This window comes from Phyllobates terribilis, unplaced genomic scaffold (genome assembly GCF_046119375.1).
Source record: "Phyllobates terribilis strain yellow unplaced genomic scaffold, ASM4611937v1 Scaffold_11__3_contigs__length_659146591, whole genome shotgun sequence".
Lineage (NCBI taxonomy): Eukaryota > Metazoa > Chordata > Amphibia > Anura > Dendrobatidae > Phyllobates > Phyllobates terribilis.
In genome coordinates, this window is record NW_027362771.1 from 505348842 (window position 1) to 505366132 (window position 17291).

The following is a 17291-nucleotide window of genomic DNA, read 5'->3' on the forward strand; positions in this document are numbered from 1 at the left end:
ATAAATTTATTATCTGCAGGTTTTGGGGAACTTAGTTTATCCCACAGGTCTCCCTGATCTATCGTTATAGCTAACACAAGTACAATCACCACTATTTCTTTTTGCAATGGCTTGCATGTACCCATGCTGATTTTCCTTCCAATTTTACTGCAGTTGGAGTTGTCAATAACACCTGATATGGACCCTCAAATCTGGGTTCTAGCGTTCTTCTGTTATGTCTTTTTACGTAAACTTCGTCTCCTGGTTGCAGCTTGTGCGTTCCCTCAATGGAATCTGGATCTGGAATGGAAGAGAACACTAAAGAGTGTATTTTAGACACATGCTTACATAAATTTTGTACATAAGCAGTTAAGCTTTCAGTTTCTAACATTAAAGTCTGTGGGAAATACAATCCTGTATTGGCAACTCTACCAAACAATATTTCATGGGGGGTGAGTTTGCTCTTTCCCTGGGGGGTGTTTCTGACTGAATACAATGCTATTGGGAGACACTCAGTCCATGGTTTCTGTGTTTCTGCCATGGCTTTCTGTATTTTTAACTTAAGTGTTCCATTCATTCTCTCAACCTTACCAGAACTCTGTGGGTGGTAAGGGGTGTGTAGTTCACTTTTTATACACAACATTTTCATTACATTCTGAAAGATCTCTCCAGTAAAATGTGTACCTCTATCTGACTCGATCACTTCTGGGATACCATAACGGGGTACCAGTTCATGTGCTATTTTTACTGCAGTGACTTTAGCCGTGGCTGTATGAACTGGATAAGCCTCTGGCCACCCCGAAAACATGTCCACACATACCAGTACATACTCATAGTGTCCATGCTTAGGCATCTGGATGTAATCGATCTGAAGTCTCTGGAACGGATATAGTGGTCTTACATGGTGCTTCTGGGGGGTCTTAACAGTCTGTCCTGGATTGTGGGCTAAACAGATTTCACAAGAACCACATTTTGCTCGAGCTACCTGGCCGAACCCTGGGGCTAACCACTTCTGTCTGACCCTCTGTATCATACCGTTTGCAGACACATGTGTAGGTCCGTGGGCTTCACTGACCACAACAGGGTACCACGCTCGGGGGAGACAAAGCTCATCTCCTTTTCTCCATAGTCCTTCTTTTTCTTCTGCCCCCTGTTTCTGCCACTCTTCTTTTTCTTCTCTACTCACCTGCTGGTGGGCTTCTTTGAGCCGTGTAATTAAGTCAAATTCTGATACTGCACTAATAGTGTGGTCAGTTGTCAGAGGTTTTACTGCAGCTCGCTTAGCAGCCTTGTCGGCTCGGTCATTACCCCTAGCTATCTCGGTGTCGAGTCTTACATGTGCAGGTACTTTTATTACTGCTACTTGTTTGGTTGAGGCAGCTGATTCTAGGATTTGTCTAATCATTTGTCCATGTTTTACTGGTTGACCTGAAGCTGTCATGTAACCTCTAGCTCTCCATATACATCCAAAATCATGTACAATACCATATGCATATCTAGAATCAGTAAAAATATTAGCGGTTTTTTCTTTTGCTAACTGTAATGCTCGTATTAGAGCTAATAGTTCAGCTTCCTGGGCTGAACAGCTGGCCTGCATTGGCTCGGCTTCAATAACATCATGATCTGATACAATGGCATAACCTGTGTGAAAGTTACCAGTTTCATCTGCATACCTACTACCATCTATATACATATGTAGGTCTGGATTGTCAAGAGGGGTGTCCTGTACATTAGGTAGCCCTTGTGTTTCTTGTTCTATACACTGTAAGCAATCATGTATTATATTGTCTTGTTCGTGGTATTGTAAAAAATTTTCATCTTCGTCTTCCTGACCACCTTCCACTACCCCCTTTGTCTCTAGTGGTAACAGAGTGGCTAAATTTAGAGACAATATGCGGCGAAAAGTGAGGTTTGGTGGCATTAGTAAGGAGCATTGTAATCTAAGATGTCTAGCCATTGAAATGTGTTTTGGCAATACCTGATTCAGTATGCCATGTACATCATGTGTAGTTTGTACTATTAAGGCATGGTCTAGTACTATTTCTGAGGCTTTTTCTACCAAAAGAGAGACAGCTGCTACTACTCTGACACATGATGGTGCAGCTTTGGTAACATTATCTAATTGAGCAGAATAGTATGCGACAGGTCTTTGTTTATTTTCATGTTTCTGTGTTAGTACTCCTGTAGCATGATTAGACATTTCCGCAGCCATTAATTGGAATGGTTTGGCGTAGTCTGGGATTCCCAAGGCCGGGGCTGACATGAGACCTTTCTTGAGGTCTTGAAAGGCTATGAGCGCTGATTCAGTTAACTGAAAAGGCTCGATTTTTAAACAATCATATAGAGGTTGCATAAGCTGACTAGCATGTATAACCCATTGTCTGCAGTGTGATACTATTCCCAAAAATGCTCTTAATGTTTTGTAGTTCTTGGGAGGAACAAGATCTCTAATGATTTTTAGTCTGTCGGCGGTGAGGTGCCGAATACCTTGTGAAATGCAGTGTCCTAGAAATACTACCGTAGTCATACAAAGTTGTACTTTTTTCTTGTTAACTTTACAGCCCATGTCTGCTAGAAATATTAACAATCTTATTGTGTTGCTGTTTGCGGACTCTTGAGCAGGGGCACATAATAATAGGTCATCAACATATTGAAGAATTACAACCTCATCCGTAGGTTTGAAATTTTGAAGAACTGATCTCATAGCTTCTGAGTACAAGGTAGGTGAATGTATCATACCCTGTGGTAATCTTGTCCATGCTAATTGTCTATTCTTAAATGTAAATGCAAACAGTTTGTAACAGTCTGGGTGTAATGGTACTGAAAAAAATGCATTTGATAAGTCTATGACAGAAAATACTCGTGCTGTTGCTGGGATCTGTGATAGCAACGTGTGTGGATTTGGCACAACAGGAGTAATAGGTTCCAAAATTTTATTTATCTCTCTTAAATCATGTACCATCCGGTATCTAGCAGCTGACCCCTCAGTAGATTTCTTTTTTACGGGGTACAACGGTGTATTGGCTGGTGACTTTACTTCTATCAGTACTCCAGTTTTTAGATAATCTTTTATCTGTTCTCCTATGGCGTGTTCTTGTTGGGCACTAATAGGATACTGTCTCAATTGGGGTAGTGTCACACCTGGAACAGGAGTGACTTTTACTGGAGCTATTGGCATTAGTCCTACATCGGTGTCATGTTGTGCCCATAATTTTTCTGGTACCTCAGAAAGATCTAAAATAATTTGGGTAGGGGCAGGATCTTTCTCATCCTCTAAGGCTTGGACTTTTACAATGTTTTCTAGAGACTCTTGGTCATCAGGCACCAAAATTTGGACTCTACCATCCTCCAAAAATTGGATATTCATTTCTGTCTGCTTTAATAGGTCTGTACCTAGAAGACAAGTAGGTGCCCCTTTGACAAAAAGAAATTTAGATAAAAATATTTTAGATCCTATCTTTGTTTCAAGGGGAATACTATATGGGAGTGGCCTGATTCCTCCATCATACCCTTCGGTATAGGTTACCAATCAGCATTTGGTAAGGCGTCTTCATTGAGGACGGAGGAAGTTGCTCCGGTATCTATTAGAAAAGGGCATTGTTTTCCTGCTACTTTTACCTGAATTATTGGGCGCCTTCCAGTCAAAGTGGTTTGCATCACGTCTAGTCACTCGCTTGCTGCAGGAGCAGAAGCCTGTACTGTCTTTTCTTGTGATTCTCTTGGGACATAGGTACCATCTTCTATATCCCTGGCTTTTTTCCTGCATTCTCTAATCCAATGTCCTGGTTTCTTACAGTAGTGACATGGATTAGTTTTCTTATCCAAGTTCCCTTTGTCATAGGTCTGATTTGATCTGTTGTTTTTATTGACCAGACTATTATTTGCTGCTACTCTGACGGGTTTGGATGCTGCCTCACGCATATCCATTTCTATCCCTAATAGTTTTTGTCAGACTATCTGGGGATCATCTAAGGTTCTCCAATCAGGAGTTGCAGCCTTGAACTTTTCCCTAAGTTTTGGGTTAAGATTCTCTATAAAAGTTTTTGTCATCAGTCGAATGACTCCTTCATTGGTAAGGTCCATTCCCTCGTCTCTGTAACTGTTTTCTACCGCTAAGTAGTATTCATCTACAGGCTGTCCTGACTTCTGGGAGACAGTTCCTGAAGTCCCTCTCATTCGTTGTTTAGTTCTCATAAACTCCATAAGTCTGATCATAAAATTCTGTCCTGACAGTGCGGTATTTGGATCCTCACCATCTACTGGTTGAGGTCTATGAGGTTCTATAACTGTCATCAATTCCTGATACAACCCTGGTGTCATTTTCATTCTACATAATTCTGTCCCATCTGACCATGTTCCATTATGGGTGTGTATTATCTGCTGTATGTACGTAGCAAATCTTAGTGGGCATTGTATTGGATCTGGTGCATTCTGAAGTAGGGACATTCCCTCAGCGGGGGTCCATGGAAAATATTGTCTAGTCTGATGGTATCTAGTTACTCTACGCGGTGGATTGCCACCATCTTCTTCTCTGTATGGTCGACTGAGGATACGCACTGGTGCCAACATATCATGTGGTCGTGGTGCTCCACATCCTGCACATGTGTCTCTCCAGTCTGGATTCTGGAGTCCACAGTTTGTACATGTCCATCCACCCGGACCCCGAAAATCAGGATACAGTGTGGGTTCTGACCTGGGCTGATATGGTGGTGCCAATGGGTTCATTTGTTTACTGTTTTCTGTTTGTACAATGGGACCCTGTCTGACTGGAGTTCTCCATAATCCATTGTCTTTATTAAAAGTCCAATGGTCTGTCTCTGCTGTTTTTGATAGTTCGACCATGGCCTCTACTTGTTCCTGCCATCCTTTGTCTCTTATCACTCCTGCTTTTCTAACCCGAATGTCCTCCCATAGTTTCCTGTTAAACCTGTCATGCCTTGCTACCTGAAAAGTTTTGCAAACTTTCCCTAAATTCTTAGTTGCTTCTACACCACACCTTTCTTTCACGATTGTATAGACATCTTGTTCATCATTTGTGGTCTTAGTCTATTTGTTGCCCATTTTTCCTGACTATTCCTACCTTAGGAGGCTTTTTGGGTTAGATAAAATATATTCTATATTTTACCTTTCCTCGTTACCTATTCTGTCCTAAGGAGCCAGTATCTGAAACGGTTTCTCTGGACCGTTTTGTCTGAAGTGTAGAGTAATTCTAACACATATATATATGGCAACAAGGGCAAGACCAACAATACATAAAATGAACCATACAGTCTCCATTATATATCGTGTCCCTGGAGTATTATCATTACTTCCATGGGCTCATTCTGTCAATCTCTTATCCGTCAAAAAGGAGGACAAAGGTTCGGGAGTTAAGCGTGAGCGAAGGTTTCCCCGAAAGGACACAACCTTATGACTCAGTTAGGCAATCTCCGTAATACTTATGTCATCTACCTTAGTGCGGCTTATGAGGCTATTCCCGACATCCACATCTCTTTCATACCATCCGTTTCATAACCTTCTCTGACCTCTCCTTCGGCAGATCCTACAGTATATACATGAATGACCCGAGCTATAGGTATCCTTCTCTACTAGTTCCTCAATCCCAACACAAGATATGCATGAAATTTACGGACTATCGCAGAGCAGATGTAAGAGAACTAACAGTGTCTCTTACCTGGCCAGGTTTGTCATCTGCTGTTCCGATGTCCCAATCTCAGCGGTTACTCGTGCCGGTCGATGAACTTGAAGGAATACGCAGACCTCGGGTCCCCGTTCGGGCGCCAGGAATTGTTAGGATCATTCAGCCATGGAGGGTCCTTGTTGGAGTCGGGGTATCCCCGTAACAAGAAATACACAGACACGTAGTGTATAATCAAGTACTGGGAAGCCCCTGAGCGCGTCTGCCTCTATAGGTGCTGTCCCTTTATTTATACTAATAATCATAGTTTTTTTGTCACACATGCGCAGTAAAATGCCTTTGTTTCACAAGCAGTGAAGTGATGATTCATAACAGTGGAATGTTGATAAGAAAGTTTCATAAGCAGAAAAGTGATAATTCATAGCAGTAGAAGGTTGCTGAGACAGCTAAAAACAAGTTACAATCTAATTTCTGGGCGTCAGTCCAAATGTCCAGATAAGGGAAGAATAACTTCATCTGTGTCTTACATCGTAGTCTTGGGTGAAGTATAACTCCTATCATCCTCTCAACATTCAATGATGAATTATTGCTTGAGAAACCCAAAATTTCAGATATAAGGAGTTCTCTATGACAGTCCCGATTAGTATTAAAAAATTCCATATTAATCTGCGATTTTAAACCATATAGTTTGATAAAATTGTGGTATTTATAATTAAAGGGTCTTGTAGGGCCCAATGTTCTGTACGATGATATAATAAAGGTAATTAGGGTACTTTTAAATTGTGTGACACAATGAGATGTATAGTGCTAGTGCACAAAAAATGCAAAGAAAAAAAAATATCTTTCTTAAAAATTTTTTTTTTTTTAAAATTCTCCTTTCCTTTTTAAAAATTAAACAGCAAAAAGTTCTTGTGTGAATAATACTCAGGAAGTCCAATAGATTAATGAGCTTAAAGGTTCCATAATTAAATACCAATTTACACTTAGCAGATTCTGGACGAAGTTCATCAGATTGAGAATAGTGAAGAGATGCAGGGACGTCATACGCAGCTGCTTAATGGGAATAATCCCACGCTGGTCAGCGTCAGAGTATGGAAGAGAAAGGGAGAAAAAGCGCGCTATGTGAAGGACCTGATAGGTAGATGTGATGGAAACAGCCAAAAGGCCACTCACCTGTTGGAGTTGTGCACCCCTGCACAACTCCGGTGTTACCGTGAAAATGGAAGGAGCAGGCACGTCTCACCGCAAGCTACATATACCTTGCGGTGAGACGTGCCTGCTCCTTCCATTTTCACACTAACACCGGAGTTGTGCAGGGGTGCACAACTCCAACAGGTGAGTGGCCTTTTGGCTGTTTCCGTCACATCTACCTGGCAGATAAAAATAGGTCAGAAAATAACAAGAGGGTTTCAATTGATACAAAAAATTTAGACACTATTCAGACAATGCAGTCCTTTTTGGACTTAAATTCTACATCTTTGGATATAGCCCCAATAGTCCATTCCATAGATAAAGATCCAGTCCAGTTTCCATCAGACCTTGAAATCAACTCCTCACCCACAGCAGTATCTACACAAATGGAGGTCCATGTTGACCCCAAGAATTTATCCTTGTTGATAGTGCACAACTATACACTTTCTCAAACTGATCTCCATCCAATCAACGGTGACCCTTCGTTTGAATCACCGGTTGTGGATGGGATCTTCACTTCACTGATTAAGGAATCTAATACCACCAGCATCACTCATCCTGTAGTTCCTTTACTTGCTTTTCGAAATGTGTCTTCGACAATTGACTTGACCCCATCTGTAAAAGAATCATCAACTAGAGCCCATTTTTCGGTTTCTCTGAATGAGAAAAATGCTACTTATATTCAGAATCCCAATATGAGGGATTCAAAAATCACACAGTTTTATCGGGTTGCCCCTGGACGTCACCCAAAGAGAAAAAGTGAAGACGGGGTTGTAGAGGGAGAGGACGAACCCACTGCAAACCCAGTACCTCTACTGGATATATCCCAAAAAAGGACAAAGGCAGATAAGAACACAATAGTACGAATGGGAATTTAGGAATTTTTAATTTGTCGGACCATATTTTAACCGATTACGAGATCCGATTACTTGAACGAGGTCTGTCCTTCTCCCCTAATTCTCCTACTAATGTGTTTTCTTTATATCTTGATCTCAATGATTTTTTAAAAAAAACTAACTATACAACGACATTTTTTATTAGAAGAAAGGAGAGGAAAAACTACAATTCCACCTCCACAAAGCCCCTCCCTGGTCACCAATCTAGAGACTGAACCGATGCATGTAGATGTGCATGGACATTCGAGTAAATTCTACCCACTGCATCATAAAGGTTCGCATATTGAAACATTTCATCAACTTATTTTAAAGGAGATTCGGTCCTTTAAACATCAAAAAACTAGGGATAATCTGAGTGCCGGTGAGAGACTAGCCATCATCTCACTTAGAGACAACCAAAATCTGATTGTCAAGAATGCAGACAAAGGGGGTGGCGTAGTACTTATGAATAGAGGCTGGTATATTGGGGAGGGAAAGAGAATTCTGGATGATCATGACTACTACGAAATGCTATCTCAGGACCCGTCGGTCTCTATATTTTTAGAATATAAGGAGCATATTAGGACCGCACATGCAAATGGTCTTCTAAACAAAAAAGAGAAAAATTTTTTGGATTTAACTACATTCAGGGTTCCTTTTTTCTATTTCCTCCCTAAGATATACAAAAACCCCATCAATCCCCTGGGCCGCCCAATCATTTCGGGAATTGGTTCCATCACCAGTAACCTTTCCCATTATGTCGACCTTTTTCTTCAAAAATATGTTCTTAAGCTTGATTCCTACCTGAGAGACTCCTCCCAACTAATTAAACTTTTGAGAAACCTCCCCCCTATGAATGGTTGCCTTATCTTGACCCTTGACGTTAGTGCTCTTTATAGCAATATATCCCACGACTTGGGGTGGCAAGCAATCGATCAATTCTTGTCGATGGACACTAATATTCCAGTTGAGCAAAGGAATTTCCTTAAAACATCTATTATGTTTATATTAAATAATAATGTATTCACATTTGGAGAGGTGGTTTACCGTCAGATAAAGGGTTGCGCGATGGGGACGAGGTTCGCCCCCAGTTATGCAAATTTGTTTATGGAAATTTTTGGGTCTGTCTTCATCGCGCAGTCCCCCCTGGCGGCCAACCATGTGGTGTTTTATCGCCGCTTCATAGACGACTTATTTTTCCTGTGGAGGGGCACTAGCGAGAGTGCATTGAAATTCGTAGAGGAACTTAACACCAATCGATGGGGTTTATCATTTATAGCGACCTTTTCTGAAACCGCCTTACAGTTTTTGGATCTTATGGTGCAGTTTGATCCAACAGGAAGATTGTTCACATCAACTTTTTTTAAACCTCCCGAAATGGATCACCAATGTCCCTTATGGGCAATATTGGAGGGTCCGAAAAAACTGCACAAGAGATTCTGAATTTTTAGTGGAATCTAAAATATTGAAAAAACGATTTCTACAGAAAGGCTTCCCCAAGAAGTTATTGATGGATGCTTTCTCCTGAACTAAAACCCTTACACAGGATATGTGTCTTGATAGGATTGAGTCATTCACCGATAAAAATAAGAGTAGAAATAAATTAGCCTCAGATTTGACTGGATGGAGCATGGTCACCACATTTAGTCAATCTAGGGTTACCATCCATAATATTTTGGATAAATTCTGGTTTATCTTGAAGGGTGACCTCATTTTAGGACCCTTCATACCTATCAAGCCGAGCATTATTTTTAGGAAGAACAGAAATTTGCGAAACTAAATAACACCAAGTAATACATCCCTGAAATCTAGAATACAACCCCCACAAGAGGGCGTCTGTTCGGTGTGTCTTCCATGTAATATGCCTAAATGTTTATGTTGTAGAGTCATTCAAAATGGTAATCAAAAGAATTTTTCATCATATACCACAGGAAAAAAATTCTCTATCAAACATAATGTGAATTGTCAGTCGACATATGTGATCTATTTACTCCAGTGCACTTGCAGTACGTGGGTCTAACGATACAAACTATGCACGCACGTCTAAATAAACATAGACATAACATTCGGATAGGTTATCAATTACACAGCGTATCCAAACATTTTAGCATTGTTCATCAAAAAGATCCAGGAGATATGATGCTTACTATTATAGACCACATACCTGACACTGTCCCCGACCGATTAGTGAGTTTGATTAATAAAGAAAGTTTTTGGATCTTCAAGTTAGGCACATTGGCCCCTGAGAGTCTGAATTTGGTCTTGAATAACTGTTTTTTAACATGTATTACTTCATTCTATATCTTACTTAATATGTTTAGATTTTTTTTGTATTTATGTGTAGGTGATTTTTATGAAATTGATGTAGGCACAGATGTATTTTTGTATAACTGTTTACCAACATGCATTGCCATATTCTATACCTTATCCAATGTGTTTTTGATACTTTGTATTCATGTGAAGGTGGCTTATGTGAAACGAATGTGGACACTTCGCACCAGCACATGAAGGGTTTCCTTTGTTTGGACCCAGGTTAACTAATTAGTATCAACCAATCATTGTGAATCTTTGTCTATATATATTTTATGTTTGTTCTCATACCATTGTACCACCTGAGGAAGATAGTTTACTATCGAAACGCGTTGTGAAAAGGGCTCATTAAATGTATTTTTTAGCCCTAAAAATTATTTCATCTCTAGTGTTCATTCGTTTAGCGCCCTATAGACCGCTTTTTTATTTAATTTGGACCACACATGTATGGAGGAAACAGGTTTTCGATGGCTTGGTATGCCAAAGTTAGGCTTTTCACCTGGAGTGTCTGGGCAACAGGGAGCCCGCGCAGGGATTGACAGAGGGGAGAAGCCTGGTAATAGCAGGGTGACAGGTGGATTAATTGGCCAGCACACTTTAGGATAGATTGGAGGGGTGCAAGAGTGGTAGAAGGGAGGCCACAGAGCAGGAGCTTGTAGGAAAAGAGGGGGTAGATGGTGAGGGCATGCACTGTTGTTTTTCTAGATGCATGGTTGAGGAATGTGCGGATCCCCGAGATACTTTGGAGTTGGAGTCAGCAGCAAGTGGAAAGGGCTTGGATCTGACGTTTGAAGGACAGATCAGAGTCAAGCTTGGGGGACTGGGGAGAGTGGACAGCCATTCACTTTGATGGATAGGTCAGTTGGGGAGGGATGAATGAGATGGTGGAAAGACGATGCATTCGGTTTTATCCATGTTAACTTTTTCAAATCTAGCAGAGAAGAAAGATGAAATACAGGACACACATTGTGGGATTCTGGTTAGTAAGGCGGTGACATCAGGTCCAGAGAGGTAGATCTGTGTGTCATCAGCATAGAGATGATACTGAAAGCCATGAGACCATGAGCTGTCCCAGGCCGAAGGTGTAGATGGAGAAGAGCCTGGGTACCAGAACATTACCCGTGGCCTCCCCAGTGCACTTACTGGGAAGGACCGCCTAACCACAAACACGTGGACAAGTGAATGTGGCTAGGGACGGTATAAAGCCAGTCCACAGCTTGTCGGTGAGAGTTGTATTTCACCATAGCCATATTGTTTAGCTCGAAGAAAGGACTTGGGAAACTGTATCTACTCCAGCTGTGATTTCTCCCAGAAAGTCCTCTAATGCCGCTTCTTGCATAAGCAATGGCAGCCCTTCCAACATCAGCTCACACTTCTCATTGGTGCTTAGCCACAGACAAAGATCTTTCATTACGCCTTGAATTTAATCACTACAGAGTTGGACAATGGCCTGATCTGTAATGTGTTTTGAAAAATAACGTGCATAAGCAAAGCCACGGTTTAGGCCACTGAAGGTCATTAAGCGAAACTCATATAGCTTTCTCACAGACTGAAAGAGGGGTATCAAAACTTCCAAGAGAGGAAAGACTTCCCTCTCCTCCCCAAGAGGACGACTATCCATGTTCTCCTCCTCATCCTCCTCATTATCACCCAATCCGCATTGAGATCAGATGAGGCTGGGCTGCATAGTTCCTTGCTCCACCTGCAATGCCTCCTCTTTAACTGTAAGCAGCAAGCGTTTCAGTAGACAGAGAAATGGGATGGTGATGCTAGTTATGGCATCATCGCCACTCACCATCTTGGTGGAGTCCTCAAAGTTTTGGAGGATGGCACAGATATCAGACTTCCATGCCCACTCATCAGCTCTTATGTGCAGAGGCTGACCTGAATGCCAATGGGCGTGTTGAAGCTGGTACTCAACAACTGCCCTCTGCTGCTCACAAATCCTTCCCAACATCTGCAACGTTGATTTCCAACATGTGGTGACATCGCACAACAGTCGGTGAGCTGGAAGCTGCAAATGCTGCTGAAGCACTCCCAGGGTGGCGGAAGCTGTAACTGACTTTCTCAAATGGGCGCACACGAGCTGTACTTTCACAAGCAGCTGTGGCATATCTGGGTAGGTTTTGAGAAATCGCTGAACCACTAAGTTGAGCACATTTAGTGCTCTCTCATTACTAATGTGTATCCCTGTATGGAGAACAATATTAGCACCGAAAAATTGAAAGATGAAATATAGCCTGCTTTATATACCACGGTTCTAAGAAAACCAATTTTGATTCTATCTTGTGTATCCCTGTGACAAAAATATCGGCAGCAAAGAAGTTATTTCACTAGAGTAGAACTAGTATAATGGTGACTGACAACTCTTCCACTACAGCCAAACCCAATGGAGATCCAATCAGGATACTCCACATTTACAAAAATTAGTGGCAGAAACCATCAAAGTGGCATTGATTTCACCAGAGTAGATGTAGATTAATGGAGACAGAACCCTCTTCCACTACAGCCAAACCCAATAGATGGAGACCCAATCAGGATTCTCCACATTTCCAAAAATTAGTGGCAGACACTGGCAATGTGTAATCAATTTCACTACAGTAGAAATAGTGTAAATAAGACCCACACCTCTTCCAGTACAGCAAACCCAGGAGATGGAGACTCAATCGGAAGTGTTTACATTTAAAAAAAATAGGGCCTAAGACCACAATTTCTGTGGCCTAGAGATTGGAGATGGTGGAGTTCAACCTCTTAGCTTTGTCATATGTATGATGAAACAATCTTTTACGTGACCACAACTGCGGGACTGAGGGCTGGCTGTAGTGCTGAGAGAGAGCAGAGTATAGTGAAACGGACAAACTGATAGACCGGAGATGTTACGGTGGATTGAGAAACATGTGGTGTGCTCAGTGAAACAAACACAGCAGGCATGTCCGCTTCTGTTACAGCTGACGGGCTGTCACTCAGCATAACTGCAGAGGGTATGCAGCTGGTTGTGTCGGAGACCTGCGTGACAATACTTGGCACGGTAACAGAGGAGGAGGAAGAAGCATCAGAGGTGTTTGATGGGGCGGCTGATGGTTGTTTATTGAAAATCAATTTAGAGTTTATCATGTTTGTGTACCTGTTTGGAGAGAACAATATCTGCACCAAATACTCAATTTCACTAGAGTACAACTATACAAATGCCGGAGGTTGAAAAACTACAGCTGCGATGCACACTGTGTGCCTCACTGCTATCTAGGGGAAAAGCTCTATTAAGGTTGCTTAAAAGCTTATTTCGATACTCCAACATAAGCGGGTCCCTTTCCAGCGCGGAAAGCATCTGGCAAAATTGACTCTTATAACGTGGATCTAACAGAGTGGCAACTCAGTAGTCAGCATTATTTCGAATCCTAACTATACGGGGATCATGTTGCAGTGCATCAAGAAGGCACTCATATGTCGGGCTCTTCCAGGAGGTCCAAAGCCAGGCTGTATTGTAGGCTGCGTAACACTGATGCTTGTTTCCTCCATCCCCTCCTGCCAACCACTTTCAACCAAGAGGGGATGATTATCCTCTTCATCCTCTGACAGCTGCTCACCCATCACCTCTTCCTCCTCCATTACTTCCTCGGCTCTTGCACCTTCACTAACAGTTTGCCTGGTATCACCAAACCCCCTCGATCGCAGGAATCCATTGTCACTTGGCATCCGCCTGTGTGACGAGAGTCTGGAACTTTGAGAAATTCTCATCCCTTCCGCATCTTCCTCTTCTTCTGGGACCACCACTTCCTGCCGCAGGTTATTCAAAGTCTGCTCCAGCATGTAGATGACCGGAATAGTCATGCTGATGACTTCATCGTCAGCGCTTACCAGTTTAGTAGCCATTTCAAAACTGTGCAGAAGGGTGCAGAGGTCCTTAATCTGTTCCCACTCCGTAAACGTGATATTCCCCTTGTCCATACTGCGTTGGCCCAGGCTATACGACATGACATACTGCGTCAGAGCTCGCTGCTGCTGCCACAGTCGCTGCAACATGTGCAGAGTGGAATTCCACCGCGTCAGCACATCGTAGATCAACCTGTTAACTGGCTCGGACAAAGACCTCTGTATCAATGCAAGTCGATCACAAGAGGCGGAAGTGAGCACACAGCTTCCGTACTTTGTGAGGCCACTCATCCAGGCCAGGACAGTGGCGGAGAAATCACTGTACAACCAGGTTGAGGACGTGAGCCATGCAAGGCATGTGTGTGAGCTTGCCTAGGGCCGCTAACAGGTTTGTACCGTTATCGCACACGGCCTTCCCTGGCTCTAGGTTCAGCGGAGACAGCCATTGCTCAAACTGAGCCTGGAGAGCTGGCCACAACTCTTCTACTGTATAACTGCGATCTACAAGGCATATTAATTTTAAGACTGCCTGATAGCGGTGAGCCCAGACTGCGCAGTACGGAGGTGGTGTGGATTCTCTCTTCACCCTTGGAACGCGTATATTGTTAAGGCAGAGGTTGAGTGCGCAGGTGGAGGCCCTAGAGGAGGTGGAGGATGCAGAAGCAGTGGAGAAAGTGGGAAATACAGAGGTTTATTCTGCAAGCCTTAGGGATTCCAAGATTTGTGGAGCAACCCCTTCCCTGCCTGCCCCCACAGCCACCAGAGTCACCCAGTGCCCAGTCAGCAAGATGTAACGCCCTTGGCCATGCTTACTCGTCTAGGTGTCTGTGGTGAAATGCACCCTGGCAGACGTAGATTTAGACCAGGAACGGGTGTTGTTGTCTGCGACATGCTGGTGTAGTGCATGCACAGCTTTCTTAGAGAAGTAATAGCGACTGGGCAACTGGTACTGGGGGACTGCGATGGCCATCAGCTTTCGAAAACCGTCTGTATCTACCAGGCGGAAATGCAGCACTTCTGTGGCCAACAGATTGTAGATGGTGGAGTTCAACGTCTTAGCTTTGTCATGCATAGGATGAAACAATCTTTTACGTGACCACAACTGCGGGACTGAGGGCTGGCTGTGGTGCTGAGAGAGGGTGGAATATGGTGAACTGGACAAACTGCTGGATCGTGAGTGAGGTGCAGGCAGAGATGTTACGGTGGATTGAGAAACATGCGGTGTGCTCGGTGAAACAAACACAGCAGGCGTGTCCGCTTCCGTGACAGCTGACGGGCTGTCACTCAGCCTGACTGAAGAAGGTAAAGAAGCAGAGTTTCTGTGATGGGAGACCTTTGTGACAATACTTAGCACAGTAACAGAGGACGAGGAAGAAGCAGTGGATGCATTTGATGGGGCAGCTGATGGTTGTTGAGGTCCACTGGTCTGCATTTCAGCGCGGTGAGATTCCCAGCATAACGCATGTTGTTTGAGCATGTGAACGTTCATGCATGTAGTAGTCAAATTATTGCAGTTTTTCCCTCTACTGAGTTTTTTATCGCAAAATCTGCAGCTAACGTGAGTTGGCTCATCCTTTGCGGTGACAAAATCTCCGTGTCTGCACCATATGGCGAATTGTAACCTCCTCGTCTTCCTCCTCCACCTCCTCAGATGAGCTACTCGGCTGCGTGATCCTGGGTTCACACCAAGTAGGATCTTCAACCTCGTCATCATCCAATCCATCATTCCTCGCCCTCACAGTGACCCTTCTCCTCTTGTTGCCCTGACAGCACAGTACAGTCCGCATGAGCCTCAGGTATCTGAGTGTCATCAGGATCACCTCCCTCCCCTGCAGTTAACGTCTGGTGACAAGGGTCAGGAACCTGCTCGGACACTACTTCGCCCTGCCCCGAATCCAAGGTAAAAAAAATTTGGCCATCGGTGCATATGCTTCCTCCTCTTGACTCTGTGACTGTTTGGAGTACACTTCTGATGCCCATGGTGTAGAATGGGTGAACAGTTCTACAGACTCGCCCATCTGTGGTTCGCTACAGTCAGTTGGGCAGTTTGACTGTTGTGACGTGGGGGGAAACATGGGTAATTGGGGTGCCACCTCTGTGGACTGTACTGTATGTGATCTTAAGGTGGAGGAAGAAGAGGAGAGGGCACTTGAAGCAGAGCTTGCCATTCACTGGAGCACCTGCTCTTTCTGGCCCTTATCAACAAGGCGTATCGCTGTTCGGCTGCCAAAGAAAGGGAGTGGAGTAGGCCGTCCAGTAACAGAAGTTGTCAGTTGTCTTTGGATAGGACCTGTTTGTGTTGGTTCACTAGTGCTTTCACTAACATTACCACCTACCCCACGTATACCTTCAACACCAAGCCTGTTCCCCCTTCCACCATGACCTCTCTTTTTCCCACTCATGTTACTCAGATACTGAGGTAATAGCACTCTATTAACGAAAGAAAAATTAGTTTTTTTCCTTTGTAACAGCTCTGCACACACCTGAATTTCAGCGACACTAAATGACAATGTAACATATGGCCTGCCGTATAACGTTACTAACAGACGAAATACATTTTTTAGTGTTTATGAGGCCGATAAAACATACGAGATATTCTCCAAACAATTTCAAACTGAGATGTCCCCTGTTCAATTACGTTAGTAACAGAAGAAAGTATATTTTTATTGTGGATGAGGCCTGTATATCATAAAAGATATGATACGAACAGTTTCAAACTGATATGTCCCCTGCTGTATAACATTAGGAACAGAAGAAAATATTTTTTTACTGTGGATGAGGCCTGTATAACATAGGAAATTTTCTCCAAGTTATTTCAAACTGAGATGTCATCTGCTGTATCACTTTAGGAACAGAAGAATTTTTTTTACTGTAGATAAGCCCAGTATGACATAGAATACATGCTCCAAAATATTTCAAACTGAGATCTAGCCAGCTGTATCACGTTACTCAGAGCAAAAAATATTTTTTTTGTTACTCTGCATAAGCTCTGAGTCCAGCTGAATTTGACCGCCACTGACGTAGTAGCTGACTTATAGCACAGTGTATCACGTTTGTCACACAAAAAATATTTTTTGGACTGTGCCTAGCAAGAGAAAGAATAGATTTTTTACTATGAAACCAGCTGAAGCTGAACGCCATTAAAATTGTATCTGGCTTTTAGCAGATTGGATCACCTTTGCCACACTAAAAAAACTTTTGTGGACTCTGCTTGCCAATAAAAATATATATTGGTTTGACTGTGCGTACAGCTGAATTTGACTGCCACTGACTTAGGGCACTCACTAAGACTGGAAGAGAAAAGGTTTCAGCACCAGCATAGGAAGGGGTTCTTTACGGTAAGAGCAGTGAGAATATGGAATTCACTGAGTGAGGAGACGGTAATGTCAGATTCACTACACCAGTTCAAGCGGGGACTGGATGCATTT